This window comes from Ambystoma mexicanum, chromosome 2q (assembly GCF_040938575.1).
Source record: "Ambystoma mexicanum isolate Mex_15411 chromosome 2q, UKY_AmexF1_1, whole genome shotgun sequence".
Taxonomy (NCBI): domain Eukaryota; kingdom Metazoa; phylum Chordata; class Amphibia; order Caudata; family Ambystomatidae; genus Ambystoma; species Ambystoma mexicanum.
Window position 1 is genome coordinate 1,030,521,872 of NC_090924.1, and position 15,043 is coordinate 1,030,536,914.

At 45.2% G+C, this 15,043-nt stretch overlaps 1 protein-coding gene across 5 annotated transcripts in view; it reads right to left on the reverse strand.

The window, feature by feature from the left end:
* The window catches only part of ADAM22 (ADAM metallopeptidase domain 22), a 1,877,697-nt gene that overhangs the window by 1,729,653 nt on the left and 133,001 nt on the right, over positions 1-15,043 (reverse strand). The gene's annotated exons all lie outside the window — the stretch shown is intronic.

Sequence of the window (15,043 nt, forward strand, 5' to 3'; positions counted from 1 at the left end):
GAATCCGAAAAAAAGCCACCAAGTGTGTATCCAGAACACGCCTCGCAGAGGACGCCCTTTTGCCGCGTCCATTATTGATGGCAATCGTCTCTAGGCTTCTCTGGAACGTGGAACTGTACCGGGTCCATCAGAAATGTACCTAAATCTTGATTCCAAATGAATATCAAATTAACATGTCAACTGGACCATCCCGAATATATCAGCCTTGCCAGTACGGTTCGCTTTCCTCACAGGCCCCGATTCACTTGACCTCCATGGCCATTACATTTCATCACACATATGCATCCAGCCTATATAGTACAATATAGTCAAAGGCACTCCGATAGTTCAACATTGCAGACATGACTGTTTGACCTGGATGTGGACAGCTAATAAACGGAAGTGGCTGTAGCGTGCATGCTCCCAAGCACAGGCGCGTATAATCGCGTCGTGGAGAGCGGTTTTTATTCCGCAAACTTCCGTCCGCGGTAACTGACTTTGAGGGCTAGATAGGGGTGTGAAGGGCGCATTGGCTGCTACAAATAGTCGAAAGTGGGGGCCTGAACCCTGAAGAAGCCATTGCTTTGTTCCCCATGAAAGACACAGATGTACAGGATGGAGCCCGGTACATGAGAACATGGTGCGCGGAGCCCGCCTCCTTATGGTGGACAATGAGCACGCCGGGGCAGCAGCATGATGGGAAAGCAGAACAGTGCAGATGAAGCGTGGAGACAGAGGGCCTGATTCAGAGCTCATGCTAATTATGGTGTCCAAAGCCAACATTCTCCCCTCCAGTTTCCAGCACCATCCTTCTGAGATGGATGGAAATATTGGAGGGGAAATGTCGTGCTCCTGTGGCATTGCGAGCATTTCCCAAAAGACTGCCACTTTTCTAATTAAAGAAAGTTTTCATAAACTTTCATTAAACAAGAAAAGTGATGTTGCAGTCTGAGAAATGCCATGTTTAAAATGGAAAACAGCGTGCTGTGTTGTGTGATGGCACCTCCTAGGGTCTGAATGCAGTCCTTGCCAGCCCCTTACATGTGAGGCGGTTGGCCAGGCTGTTGCCATGCCATAAATCACGGCTATGCAGGAGTGGCGGACTTCATTCATCGTTGCCACTCCCTTATTACTTCAGAATACATGTCTTCATGGAAAAGTGCCTGTCAACTCAGACACACTTTTTCATGATAACGCGTACCTCTGGACCAGGCCCAGAATCGCAGAAAGATGAACCTGAAACGAGTGGGGCAATATCACTTACCAAGCTGTTCACAGGCCCACATGTGGGTCATGTGGTGAGAGAAGGATGCGTTACTGTGACTGAAAACTACAGGGATGAACTGCTCTGTTACTCGCTGCTAAACTCAGTCTTCAAGGTATGCGAGAGCAGAGTGCCACAGCAGCCAGGCAAAGCATAGGATGGGGCGCTGAATCAGGGGCAGCGCAATTACTGCAGCTGAGAAGTGGAGCCACGGCGGCTCAGCCAAGAAGGTGCAGAGGGGGAAGGGCTACCTAGAAGGCAACTGGGCTGAGTCAAGTAATACTTATGCAAAACAAGTAAGCAGGAGAGGATAGAGTGTGCGAGACAGCCGAGGACTGGGTCAGCAAGCAACCAGCACCATAAAGTTGCCATACGTAGGATGCACCACTTTCTTGCAGCCGTCCACCAACATAGCTGTGGGTAGTGTCGTGACCGCAGAATCTGCTAAGTAAGGTTCTCTCCCCTCCGCTTCCTTACTCAGCTCCCTTAGCACTCACCAACCGCCAAGCAAGAGTAAAACGGTGCAAGGGCATTACAACGTATACCCTTGAGAGCAGCAAAGCTTCAGGCCCGCAGCCCGAGGAGGTTAGGGTAAGGGAAAAGCTCTGAAATGCTGGCTCACAAGAAACCAACAAATCACCCCAAAAGAACGGGTGTACTTCTCTTGCAGGCTGCTATAGCCCCAGATTTAAGCCCAGGAGATTACTTGGGGAGGGGCCTAAAAGCATACGATACTGGAAAATGAGAGAGGACATTAAACAGGGAAAGGGAATGGTTTGGAAAAGCCAGAGAAAGCTCGACCTGTGGATTCAGACCTCTTTCACTCCATCTTTGGGAGGAGCAAATTGACGATTCAACAGACCCTCTAGCAAAGAGCTAGACGAGAGAAGAGCATCGGGAAGAGGGAGGATGGAAGTGTGAAAGCTCAACTCCTCCACAACATCTGAGATGTTGGACCAGGAAGAATCTTCATCAACAAGCAACAGTGTAGTAAGGGCATCCATCCAGGTAGCGCCCAGCGCTGGTCCACACCCTAGGTAGTCAGGAAGGCTTAATATTGCCCACATCGCTTTTCTTGTCCATTCCACTGCTAAAGGTGCAACCAACACAGGGGAAAGAGGGAGAGACACAGAAGAATTGCCCTACCCATGATATCCTATGAGGAACTACCAGTGCTGCTCACAGAACAAGAGCACGTGATCTGAAGCCTGAGAGAAGAGCTGCGGAAGAAGGCAGGCACCTCTGCCCCCAAGCGAAAAGACAACAGTGACCTCTACTGCACTGACACAGTTTGCAACCAACAAAAACTGAAACCTGCCAAGGTCTCTACAAACGGCTTGCCCATCCACTTTGCCAGCTCTTCAACAATTTCCACTCTCGGATTCAGTTTGGAACACAGTCCCAAAATCCACGACTGAGAATATTTTGTCTCGGAAAGTACACCAGCGACGAATAAGGCCATAAAAGGTAACAGCTCCCATCTTCCACCCATCACATGGCCAGGAAACAATAGGGGGCCATAAAGCAAAGACCGTACAGAAGATCGGCAAGCCATAGAAACTAATCACCTCTCCACAATGGAGAAAATGAACCATAGGATGCACACAAAGCACTTCAGACAAAAACTGTGCCTTGTTACAGCCAGGTCCCAGAGTACCATGAAAATGCCACTTCATGAAGATTAAAGTGTGCCAACATAGCAGGGTAGTATTCAGCAATTGATTTCATCCTTATTGAAAGTGGTGAAGATAATCCACCAATTACTAAATAAGAGACCTGGGAAAGCAAGATTCCATTCGCAACATTCCACTTGTGTTTTTGCTATGTCGGGGGGGGGGGGGGGGGGGGGCGTGTAAAAGTACAAGTTCCTAGGGCCTCACCCAAGCCAAACTAAGCATCCTGAGCAAAACATACCATCATTGCAAAAATCAAGCACAATACAAGCAATCAACCCAAGCTTATACCATGTCCATGTATACAGCACCTCCAGCAATAGGCCCCACTAATCCCTCCAGCATGCCCGTCATGGAGACTACCTGAGATCATGCGATGAACCTCCCTCCTCCCCTTCCCTTGGCATGCATGAGCCCTATCCTCTATTATCATGACTCTGCCTCCCCATCCAGTAAAATGCCCACTATCTTAACACATTCCATGGAAATATTGTGTTTCATCACTTACCTCCCTTTATCCTTTCTAACTCCAATCCCACCCTTCCCTATAGCCAACGCCAAACAATGAACTCTAATCCCCCAGTTCTTCTCCTGTAGCCACTGACTGCTCTTTGGTCTGCGTGGCCTCCATCCTCCCCTTTTCTCTCACTTGAGTCAGAGGTTGAGCGCCTTAAAGCACTCTGTGTTAACATGTTGATTGTTTTTAAGTTTTTACCTTTTTGCACCCTGCATCTCCCTCCCTTGTGTAGATTGGTTATTGCATGGGTTATGCTATCAAATCACCATAGTAGCTTCAAAGCGCATTTGTCTGAGTCTGTAAAATGGCATATTGTACCCCTGCCTGGAGAAACCAGAGCTTAGTCTGCTGGAAGGGAGAGTCTGAACTAGGATAAGGTAAACGAATGGGAAACGGAGCCAAAGAGTTTATAGACAGGACACAAAGAAGTAGGTGTGATGATAACATTGATTGATTTTCCAAGGCAGCTCTGGGGAATGTGAAGGCATCATGAAGCAAGACACAGACAAAAGATTAAAAGTTCAAACAAAAGGTCTTTATTTGTCAGGATGGTGTAAGGCCTAACCTGCCATATGCTAAGGTGGAATTTCCCTACCTAAATAAACTAAGGATAGTCTGAGTCAGTAAATTCCACTTAAAAGTCTGTCTGTGTCCATATCCTGTACATGCCCTCCCAACTAAAGCTAAACAATGTCTATGGATGTCTACAACCAAATAAACAGTTTTCAATCTAAAGTTCTAATCTTCTTCCAGCTTCAGGTTTACTCTTGCCCCCCCCCACTCCCCAAGTTCAAACAGTTCCAACAAAATGGCCTTGGGGTTCCCTTCCCCAAGTACAACACTGCTCCACAGGATGATGTCTGCTGTTCCCTTCCCCAGGCTCAACACAGTTCCACAAGATGGTCTTGGGGTTCCCTTCCCCAAGTTCAACACAGCTCCACAGGATGGTGTTGGGGTTCCCTTCCCCTTCAACACAGTTCCACAAGGCTTTAAATTCACAGTCAAATCCACTTGTTTAGTTCGAACTTTTCGTGGTATGAGTTTAGGTGTTTCGTTGGGGTAGGTATGGGGCCTGGTGTGTGTCCCCCGCAACACCCGGCTCACTACTGTTAGCAGGGGTTGAGGGGGACACACACCAGGCCCGCGTAAGAAATTCTTTTTAAAAAACCGGGGGCTGCATGGTTGTCCCCCGCAACACGCCGTTCACTATACTATACATTATAGTGGGCGGCGGTTACGGGGGACACCCCTGTAGCTCACCCGAGGAAAAAAAATAATTAAAAAAAGCCAGGGGCTGCCGGGGTGTACAGTATAGTGAGCGGGGGCTGCAAGGGACACCCCTGCAGCTGCCGAAAAAAAAGGAAAAATAAAGAAAAGGCCCCGGTAGCGCCGGTTCCCGATCGTGGAAGTGAAAGAGAACCGGCGCCACAGGGAGACAACGCAAAGGAAGGAAAGGTAAGTAGGGGGTATGTTGGGGTTGTGGGTGATGGTGTGTTGTGGGTGTGATGTGGGTGTGGGTGGGGGCGTATGCATGTACGGATTTATAATGGAAAAGTTCACATGGGAAATGTATGAACCTTTGGAGTGCGTACATTTCTCATGCGAACATTTCTGTCGGTCACATAGATCCCTCTGTATCATCCACAAGGCTGTCTGGGGCTGGGGACCACACTGTCTGCATCTCTCTCTTACTAAATATTCTCCCTCTATAGCTCTGTATTCGCCTGGCACCAACTCTTTGTGTGTAAAGCGTTTCGCTAAACAGAGGGCAGGTGGTCGATCGCTTTCCTCAACTGACTCCCTTCAATGGAACAGCCTCCACCTCCCTCTGCATCTTGAGCAGGATTTTCTTAAGTTCCGGAAGCTCCTAAAGACCTTTATCTTTACCTCCACCTTCCACCCCTTCTCTACCTCGGCTAATTTCACAGTTGCTTTGATTTGTGTCCAGGGACCTTATGCATCCTCGGGGCGCTGACCTCCCACACCGAATCACCCAAAGCTTCTGTCTATCCTCAGCACTTGCCTCAGCACACCCTCCATCCTGGAGGCTCGCACTTACCATACCTTGCACTTCACCCGTCGCTCACCCACAAGTACCGGGTCCCCAGCACTTACCCCCTACTGCCCCCTCCCTTCCACACTTGCATCTTCTGAACAAGACGTAGTAGGTTCGTCCTTTTTTCCCCTCCACTGTATTTAATATCTCTATGCATTTAATGTGTCTGATTCCCATGTCCCCTCCCGATGCCCTGTGGGCGCTTTGAAACAGAATGTACTTGCTGTATAAGTGCCTAACAAGCGAACAATAAAAAAATAAATGAATTACTCGTTCCAACCTCCAACACTTTTCTCCCAGCTCTCCTCTAAATAGCCATCTAGATCTCCAATCTCCTCCAAACACCTTCCTCCACCTCATTTTCGAACACCCCACACACATTAATTTAAGCTAGCTTTTAACGTCTGGTCTCCTTTCCCTTTGGGGAGTGCTTAGGGGTATGGTAGCACCTGCATAGTGCTGTTCTTTGATTGGACCATGTGACTGTGGTCAGATGGTCTCAGAGGGGGTTGGCCTAACTTATATCAAGGCCTACTGTTCTCTTGGATTTTAAACATTTTAAAAATGCCCAAGACCACCCTTTGGAATCCTGCTCGCATTACCTGCCTTGAACTGGGTCCCTCTGCATTCCCCACATGTAAATCAAAACTCAGAAAAGGATTTGGTAAGTGAGGGAAGCTGTTCGGTGTGAATGGAATATTTTTGTTGATGGGAATGGTAACTTTGCAATCTCTACAATGCTATTAGGAGTACAGTGTTGGTTTTGTCCCTTGTGTGGAAAAAGCAATAACTTTCCGTTCATTCTGTTCAGGTGGTGGGCGTAACTTTGAGGCCACAGGACTCTTGTGGTTTGTGCTAGTAAGACCTATACCCTCAAAGGTTTCTCTCGGCAATGGTGCAAATAAAATAATAGATGCATTTCTGCTGGTGGATTCAGAATGTTGCCTTAAAGGGAAAGGAAATATTTCCTACTTAAGGTTATTTGGGTCTGGGTAGAGAGTAGGAAGGGCTCTCTAGGAGTACCAATACTAGGATCTGAGCTATTCTCAAGGGGTTGGTCCTAGCCATCTTTCCATGATTCATTGGTGTTGGGGAGTGTCCTCCCGTGACTGCCCACTTCCTTAGTCCCTTTGTGAAGGGACTCTGTGTGGGTGGTCTGGAGATCCTTTGTATGCCCCTCTCCAGGTCCAGAATCCACTAGCTTGGGGCATCCCACAGCTGCTTTGACCACCCCACGATTAGGCAGGGGGCTATTTTGACTGTTTATTTCTATGAGTTGAGTTAGTTGCTTACATTTTCCAACCTCAATGCATTGGTTAGCTTGCTTTAATTCCCAACTCTTTAAGGCTACTTTCCTTTTAGTACAGTAATGCTTTGCACCACGGATGCTCGGCAGAGAATCAGCTCAGTACCTTTCTCTATATTTAATGAAACTGAAGCCTGCCCAGTTGAGGAGCCTTGTCTGTGATGTCCTCTGTCAGAGCACATTACCTCATTATCCAATCCTCCAAGCCCCGTTCCTAACCAAAGTGAGGTGTCCTCCTACACAGACAGACCTTTACTCGCGAGAAGTGAGTGAAAATTACAAACAAAATGTACTGCCTCCCCCTTCTATGCTGAAGTCTAACAAATGGCCCAAATCCTGATCCTCTTGTTTTTTTAATGTCTCAGACAAGTTCAAGTATATATGACATTCTCGGTCTTCAGATATGCATTGGTGCCTGGCTGAGGGAGCTGATAAACCAGCAAGTGGTGCACTTGGCAATATGTAACCCACATATAAAATAGGGGCACTAAGTGTGAAACTAAGAATGAAGCTAAGTGTTTGTGTTTGTCGTTTGGCAGAGAGAAGAGCTGCCGGCGAGTGTCCGTTCTTTGTTTTCTGCATCACCCGGTGAGTCTCCTCAGAAGACTAATTCTTTATGCAACTGAAACAGAAACTGTGCACTACATATGTATGCAGGAAAATCAGTAAATATCTACACTGTAGCCAGTAACCCAGAACATTCAGCAATTGAACCCAGTCGAAATACATTTCAACAAATATCATACTCGCAATGAAGGCAACATTGCTACTGACACAGTGATTAATCCTGATTAAAGAGACAATCCAGTGAACTAACTATTAGGAAAGCTCTTGTTGCTCTTGTTCTGGAATGGCTATCTCCTTCACAGACTGAACGCAAGAGACCTAGTCACTTAAGGGGCAGGAGGTGGTGACTGTCGGCCAATGATCCTTTAGCCACTCCCTGAGTTTACAATCAAAGGATCCTGAGTGCCGTTCCTACTCATTAGAGACAAGTAAAATCGCTGTCTCACCGTTTCCTTTCTTCTTTCTGACTACTTTCTGACCACCAGTTGTGGCAGGTAGGTACTGGTGGACGAATGGTCGAGTGACTGAAGGCAGAGAGTAGGTGTGGATGGGGGCAGTGTTTGTGGGCAGCAAAGCCTTTGTACCATTTCCCCTGGACACCCCCTGACTCTCGATTGCGGAAACGGGGGCTGCTGGCCACACCTAACAGGGCCACATTCCAACCGAGCCTTTGAAGCTTAACAGCAACAACAGGAGAAGTGTCTGCACCCCAATCCAGGGAGGATCGACGCAAACATAACAAGCACTCCTGTAATCTACGGTAAGTAGTAACTGGTTCTCACAAGAGGACACAATTACAAATTAATAACTACTCATTCGTGTACGATCAGAGAAGTGGACATACAGCAACTAAAGGACTACAGTAGAATTAAATCAAATTAACAAAGTATCAAAAATGACAACAAAAACTTCAATAACAACTGCAATGAGAATATCATTAGAAGGGAGCCCTGTGACCTCCTCGGGGGACACTGCTCACAAAACAATTGAGATCTCAGTTCAGCAAGACAACACTAGCCATTTAAATATTGGTGTGGTTGCAGCTGTAGATGGGTCTAATGGGTCTACTCTGACCAATATCATTGACCTGGTAATAGCACCAGGTGGGGAGGTCCTGGATTCAGTCCCACCTCAGCCCATACCACTGACAACAACATCTGCAAAATCGACAGGGGAGATGGCAAAAAACATCTGGAGGGGTTTATGTGCCCGGACAAGGCATCCACCCCGAAACTACAGACAATGAGAACATCAGAAAATAAAATGTGAGGAAACCTCAGGGGTGCTCTGCAATAACAGACCAGTTAAAAGAGAGCCTCCCCCTTGGGGTCAGTCCGGGCAGTATGTGATACGCCCCATTTTTCCACCACCTCACTGTCCAACAAACAGCGAAGAATGAAATATTTCTTTCAGATGGTGGGGCCTGGTTCAGACTCTAGAATGACCAGACAACAACCTGGAGAATCTGGCAGTCCACTTGATGAGCGACGGTAGCATTTTACACACGGCAAATCTTTTGGAGGAGGAAAGGGAATTAATGATGATTCCCCCCTCGAGTTAAACGTGGAACAGTTAGGAGCGGATTTAACAGAGGAAGATCGCCTGTTAAACATAGAAGAGATCACATTGCAATTCAGCAAGATAAAGATTTCCCTATTCTTACTAAAAGACTCTCTAGAGAATAAAGAAAGTGATATGAGTGTATTTGGTTGATGATTTGTTTGTTTGGTGTGGATTGTTTGTTTGTTTGTTGTTTGTTTTTTTTGTTTGTTTTGTTGTCTATTGGTTTGTTTTATCTGTGGTTGTTTTATGGATTTTGGGTCATTTTACTATGCGAGTATCTTTGTTTAATGATTATTTCTTATTGATTTGTTTACTCTGTCATTGTATTTCTTATTTGATGCTCATTTTTAATTAATTATTTTGGAGAATACTTCATGTGGTCATCTTTATAATGCTGTTATCCTTTCTTGTTGTATTTGTTTGAAAATTGTAAATAAAGATGTAAAAAATAAAAAAAATAAAAAAAAAGAAAGTGATATGGCCAAGATGCCCAGCACAACGGCCAGGAGTGAATGAAAGAATGGTTGAGATATCAAAAGCAATAGTTGATATCTCAAATTCAATGACGGGCAAAGGTATGCTCCTGACCCTCTCCCCAAAATCCCCCAAAACAGGGAGGGAGGGAAATAATTGTATTGAGCTAAACTCGCCATCATCACGAGGATCACCAACCTCATCTCCGCCACGAGATTCAGCACAGTCCTTGGCAGTAGTTCACTCAACAAGCCCACTAATGATGAATGCGCCGGAGGGGGACCTTATAGATGTGGATATAAACCAACAAACAGCAAGCACAACACAATCCACAGCGTAAAAAGGAACATCAAGAACGGTGGCTGGGAAAACAAAAAAAAGGGATAAAGAAATCGAGAAGAAAATCAAGAAAGTTCTTGAGAAATAAATGCTAATTTATCCTCTGTTAGAGAGCCAGTTAAGAAAACCAGGACTTCCGACCATAGGTTGACTAAGACCTCGACCTACAATATTAATACACAACTCCAAATTAAAGACGGCACTATGCAAACCAAAAGATCGGATAAAAGCATCTCTGGGAATGAGACCGGTAAATGGATTGGGCTCCACTTGCTAAAACAATGAGAAGCAGCAGTGGGATCAAATTGCCCTGAGCTTAATAATGCAAATAGAATGGGTAGCCCCAAAATGAGAGGCGTGGATCAGCAAACAGAACCTCAGGATATTAGTAGGGCCACGATTCCGTCTGTTAAGAAGACCGTAGTGGGTCAAACTCAAAGCATTGAGGAACTTCCGAAACAGGTTAAATCATCGCAATGACACATGGACGTTCCTCCCCCACCCCAACCCAATGCCCCCCCAGACCCCGAGAAGCTAGGAGACGATTTTCTAATGCAGTAAAAGTGGCCTGAAAGAACTAGCAGTGGAAAAAAACACATCTTCATTCCAATTGCCAACAGAAGATATTAATGTTGTGGGTGCTCTATCGCGCGGGGTGGGAAACGAGATCAAGTCTAGCAAGGCATCTCCACCCTCACTGACCTCACTAGCGGTGGGCTTGTCATCTATGAAATGCTGAAAAAGCAAGGTGCAGGTTCAACTGTTCCGAAGCTCACAGAGAACAGTGATATGATATTTGCGTGCCCAAGAGTATGAATTGAACAACTCAGGAGACCAACTTGTTCTAAACAGAAATGCTATATTACAAATTACAAAGGCAATCCCTGACCTCTACCTCCTTTCAACCCACAACATTGACTACATCTGCTTCCCCTATGACGACCGGAAAAACACAGTGGAAGTTGGACTAAAGTCCTGAATGGCGGCTAATGCGTCGCTAGCAGCTCAAGCCCGTTTCCAATATTTGGGGTATGCGGTTTCAAACTCCATGCCGGATGAAAACAGAAGGGAGGGTTTTGTTGGGGGTAACAGTGGGTGGGTTAGGAAAGTTAACCTAGGCTGTACCCGCCAGGATGAAAAGAGCAAGAGCAAAACCAGAGGAAGGGAGGAGGTGAAGCAAATCAGACATGTGCCCCTTTTGATAATAAAAACAAAATATGGTCCCTGCTGCCTGACATCCTCACACAGGTTTTTCAGAAATTAGGGCAGAGTAGCGTGTCTCTTTAGTCAACTGGGAAATTAATATCCTAAATTGGAACACGAGGGGCCTTTGGAGCAGGGACATCATTTCACTGAAATGCCAGGGGCAGAGGAAGTGACATCACACAACCTTTACCTCTGATGGCATCACAGGAAGTGATGTAATTTGACCCCACCCCAAAGTGACACCACGGGAACCAATGGAACACGACCTTTCACCCCTTGACAAAACACAAAGTGGCAGCACATAGTATTGTTCATAAGTACACTATGAAAAATATGGTTACGATATCACTGTAATGTGAAATACATTTCATATAAGAATGGATCACCATATATTTTGTTAATATTAGTGTGTATAGGCCCCTATTACCGAATTACTCTGAATGCAAGATGTCCAAGGTCAAAGATAATGTTGTGTTTTTGTGTAGCACTTATGCGCTTTATATATAACAAATATACATACACTATATTGTGCCGATCAAGTGGCACAGTGAGTAGAGCGCTTGCTTTGACATCCGTGCACAGCCTACTAATGCAGGTTTGAATCCCAGTGGGGCCAAACTCAGCCTCTCATTCTCCCGGGGGCCAAACTCAGCCTCTTATCCTTCCGAGGTCGATAAATGAGCACCACACATGTGGGTAATAATAAGCAGCGCTCAGATACCAGAGGGTTCGTAGTGCTATATAAGTGCCAAATTCTTATTCCTGAATAGCATGCCATGGAGCTAGGAAGACAGACGCATTACAAGGCATTCATTGTGGCACAATGAAATCTAGGGCCACTTTATGGGCTATGGTCAAACATTTCTACACTGTACACAAGCTTTTAGGCACAAGGATTTTGTCAAGTGACCGAGGACACCGAGATGGAATGTCTTGTGATGATCATTTTAGAGACAACAGCACAAAAGCACATGCTATAACTGCAACTTGAAAAAAGCAAAATAAATAGTCTGAAATTGATGTTTATTCTACTGGAAATGCTTTTTGGAAGTTTTTGTCTACATTGTGAATTTTAGGTGTTTAAGAACAGACTAAAGCAGCAACTTGCCTCCTGACGTGTGCCTGAAATAAAACTTTAATGAGTCTAGCAAATATTGTATAGAATTCCAGAAAGACAAATGATTTGTTATTCCTATTCTTTCATATTTAGAGTCACGATTTAAAGTGGTACACTTATGGAACCCCCTGTTTTTCTAAGAGGCTGGAATAAGAAAGCCAGTCACTCCAGAAATGGCCCCAGCCCAGGGGCTTCCACTTAGGGGTAGCAAGGGAGACCACAGGAGTAGCAAGGGAGACCTCAGGTGACACCTAAATGACAACCCGGGGGTACTGTGGGATGATAGGTGGGAGTGGTTGAAAATGGGAATAGTGGTCAGGGGGAGCTGATGGAAGGTGATAGTGGGGTGAAGGGTGAAGGAGGAGTGGAAACAATAGAAAGGGGAGAGTAGATGGGAAGGGGAGATAGGTAGATTGATTTGCCACACTATTTTGTCTGTTTCTCTTTTGCTCTGCCCTGTTTGCATAGTGCAATTATAGCATTATGTTGAAAAAAGGTACAAAACATTTGCCTTAGGGCATGATTAATTGGAATTCATCTCTCAGACTATTGTTAAGGGGTCTGCAGTATAAAGCTCACATTTGACATGCTTTGGCACTAGTTTTCCTTATGGAGATATGGAATATAACTTGAGTAGCGAATGCAGGGTTAAAGTAGTGAGGGAGCTTATGGAAGGAAACAAAAGTGCAAATGGAAGAAGAGACCAGAAGACTGTGGAAGGGGTACTGGAGAGCCTGTGGTTTTAGAAGTGATGAGGAGGTAGACGGCGATAGCATATTTCCCATTTGAACACATTGAGTGAACCTGGGCAAATCACTTTATGTCAGCAAAACCTGTTCAGGTGAACAGGCTGTTTCCAGCCAGAGTTATACCCCTAAACACACAGCTCCAATTGTAGAAAAAGACAACTTAATAAACAAGTAACATTTGTTACACGCGTGGCAGCCATTAACTACTCCCGGCATAAGCCCCACACTGTGCCCCACCTACCCGGGAACATCTGTCAGCCTTGCGCAATAATCCCTTTGCCTTAAATATGCCATGGAGTGCAATCCTAACAAACTTTTGTATCAGACATTCAAGTAGTTTTGCGGGTAAATGTGTCAGCCCTGGTCCTAACAACCTGTGTTCTAAACCAGGCTTCTGCACTTTATAAAGCAGTTTAACAGACTAAACCATTTTAAGGGTGCAAATAGATTTTTCCAGATCCAGAAAGACACTTTTTTCTGGATCACTGATCTGAGAAATCTCTCTTAACGGCAGCACTTTTTTAGGGTACTCCTACACCAACGCACAATGAAAGTTGAGCCCCCCGATCACAAACCTGGCCCACCCAGATAGAAATTCTGGTACAGGGCCTGGTACAGAGCAAGGATTGGGCCTGACGCCATTACATTCAAAAATGGTCATCCACGATTGAATGACAGAATCTGCCTATGCAGGAGTAAATAGCATAAATTGTGTTCGGGTGAAGGGGGGTTAGAATTTGAGGCTGGATGCTGCTATCCAGGCTCCACTCACACAGACAGAACTGCAGCTTGTGATAACCCCTCAAGGCATGACAGGGTGGCATGAAAATACTGATAAACGGAGGCACCACAGTCGGCCACAAATCTCCCAGCGGCTCCATGCAAAGATTGGAAATCATAGGAGACAAAATGGCCTCCTGCGTAGCAAAATACACAAGCTGTTAAAATGTATTGAAATGCCAAATGCGCCATCCCTCTGTTAGGAGAAGAACATTTTTTTGACTTTTGTTTCAGAGGTGGCTAGAAAAATACACGTTTGTGCTCTGCTTGAACAAAATGCTAACGCGTCGAGGAGTTTCACAAGTAACATCATAAGAGATGACATATTTGGAAAATACGACCTGATTTTGCTGTAGGAAACCTGGTTAAAAATAGGATTCAAAATAGATGGCTTGTCCATATTGGAACAAAAGACAACACATCATAATGGAGGTCGTCCGTCTGGAGGTTTGTTAATTGCCTCCCGTAATTCAGTAACAATGAAATTAGAATCACTACGCATGAATTTCCAAGGTATCCTAGCAGCTAAATTGTACTATCAGGACGATGCGATTACAAGAAGCCCAATAATAGTGATCCTCTATTGGAACACCCCATGTGCAAACTTAGAAACTTTCATGGAGAATCTGTCTGCAATACTGTTCTAACCATTGTTTTCGGGTGGGCCACAGAGTATAATAATGGTGGGCGATCTAAATTCGCATTGCTTGCTAACTAGTTCATCTTTTTGTAAAAATGCTGTGGTCTGAGAAAACGGAAGAAAAGGTTGATTCATATTGATGAGTGGGATTTGCTCCCGGGTAGTGTTGAGGGGGACCCCCAACAAGCTCCTACATGGAAAAGTGGGTCATCAAGCTCCATCATAGATTATCTGATCCTGTCAAGAGATGTATTTGAGCGATGCTCATTCATGGAGATCAGGCAATCCACTAATAGAGATAATAACATGGTAACCGCAAAGTTCTCTCTGGCAGAATCAAGAGTTGAGACATGTATGCAGCAAAGGCTGGTGGTCAATCTGGGGGGGACTGCGGAGGGGGACAGACTATCGAAGTTTAGAGGTGGAGGTCACAAACTGAACAGAAACTTAAGTGAAAAGGTGGCCTCAATGTTGGAGAACCGACTCAATTGTGTATCTTCTCTCACTAATTTTCTAGACTTTATCTGGGAACAGGACAAACCAACACACATTGGGAATAAAATCAGTATCAATCATAAATATGCTTTCGATCACGAAACATGGATTCGTAGAAAGGATCTGGATAAGAATATCAAGGGCATGCTGTAAAATCATAAACCGAAAGGGGAAAAAGAAGGTTAGTGTCAGAATTCAGGAGTTGGTCCAGAGCAAATAGTTTCCTTAAGTACCAAAGACAGGGCAAATTAATGTTGGGCACCCTAGTATTGAAAGATTCACAGAATATCTGGTAATTAGTGGAACGCAAGTCCATTG